A 1,768-nucleotide genomic window follows, 5' to 3' on the forward strand; every position below is an offset into this window, starting at 1 on the left:
TGTCTTTTTAGGGTCGTGCAAAACATGCGCAAGTTTCAAAATTACATTGGTAGGATGATGGAAGTACCCTGTAGAACATTACAGGATACATGGTAAAGACAAATGCAGAGAAATAAATTAAAGAAGTGGAAGGGAAAATGAGAGGTGACCATAGAAACTCTAACTTGCTTTTGAATTTCTATGACCACCTCTCATTTTTTCTACCACTCCTTTAATTTATTTCTCTGCATTTGTCTTTACCAGAATAAGAAGGAGCAAGGGTTTGTCAAAATAGAACTTGAAGAGAAGGAAATTTTCGAAAAAGAGAGGAAGAGATTGATTCGGAGGAAGGAGAAATATAAGGAGGAGCGCAAGGGTTTGTCAAAATAGAACTTGAAGGGAAGGAAATTTTCGAAAGAGAGAGGAAGAGATTGATTCGAAGGAAGGAGAAATAAGCCGGTAAACAATTTTTTATATAAAAAAACATACATATAAATATATATAAAATTATATATAAAATTATATATAAAATATGTCTATATGTGTATTTCTTTTCTTGCATAATCTCTATTCGTATGTACAGAACAAATAATGAGAAAAATTCGAGAATTGTTTTTCGTAAGGTAGAAATTATACAAAAGAAAGAAAACATATGAATATATTTTATACATAATTATATATATATTATATATATATTTTTTTATAAAAAATATTTAATCGAGAATGGATGGCAGGAGAAATAGAAAAAACTTAATTTGTGAAAAATTAGTATAAAGGAAAAAAGAAATTTAAAAGAAACAAAAAAGTAAGGAAAGATAATAAGAAAAGATAAATTGTTTAAAATATATAATAGATGATACGGGAGAAAAAGAATATCGGAATATCTAAAAAATGAATAGAGAGGTAGTAGATGAAGAAAAGCTAAATTCAGATTTCAAAGTGCTATGAAAGGGAAAACATTAGGAGAAAGAAGAAAAAGATATTGTGTTAAATGTACGGAAAAACTTTAAATTTGACTATATTATATGGAAAAGATACAGGATTTGGGAGGATATAGAAGGAACAGCTAATACGAAATATGCAAATGCTGTAGCATAGAATTGAATAGAAATAAACTAGAGAATTGGAGAGAGTAACAGAAAAAGAGAAGGTAAACTGGAAAAAAGAGAGAATTGAAGAAAGAACAAAAATTAAAAAGGAATAAGAAAGAAAGAAGGGAAAGGAGGAGGAGAAGAAGGAGGAGAGAGAGGAAAAAAGAAGGAGGGAGGGAGAGAGATAGATATATCTAGATATATCTAGAAACGGAAAGGGTAATCGCAAAGATAGATACGCGTGCGGTTACCTAACTTAAACGGAGATGAAACGAACGAAGAAACGAGCACGCTGTGAGACAAGCATGAGTGGCAATTATAGAAGTATTAAAATATGATGTTGCGTGTGTAAATGTGAGGCGTGAATGAGGAAAACGTTGTAGAAATAAGTTGAGAGAAAAGCTAATTGTAAGGAGAATAAAATTGTTTTAACTTTTAACAGAATAAATAAATACATTATTATATTACTTCATAAAATAATTGATTAATTGTTAATATTCTAATTCATGTTTTACTTTTAGATATCAAAATACATTACGGATTGAAAGGCTCCAGCATGGGCTCATTCTTCAGCTCATTATTCAGCAACAACCTTCCTCCAAACACCATGCAAAATCATAAGCTTCTGTTAGACGCCATAGGACGCAAGGACTTACAATCTTTCGAACAGATTGTGAAGGAAATGTTGGAAAAGGAAC

The 1,768-nt window shown here is 30.6% G+C and overlaps 1 long non-coding RNA gene across 1 annotated transcript; it reads left to right on the forward strand.

Moving 5' to 3' along the window:
- Positions 1–9: 9 nt before the first annotated feature.
- Positions 10–1,762, forward strand: LOC112465875. The gene is made up of 3 exons (XR_003042074.1): positions 10–92; positions 244–438; positions 1,592–1,762. It is a non-coding gene; the product is annotated as an uncharacterized LOC112465875 (long non-coding RNA).
- Positions 1,763–1,768: the final 6 nt, after the last annotated feature.

Source organism: Temnothorax curvispinosus, unplaced genomic scaffold, assembly GCF_003070985.1.
Source record: "Temnothorax curvispinosus isolate PA1 unplaced genomic scaffold, ASM307098v1 QBEX01015596.1, whole genome shotgun sequence".
Lineage (NCBI taxonomy): Eukaryota > Metazoa > Arthropoda > Insecta > Hymenoptera > Formicidae > Temnothorax > Temnothorax curvispinosus.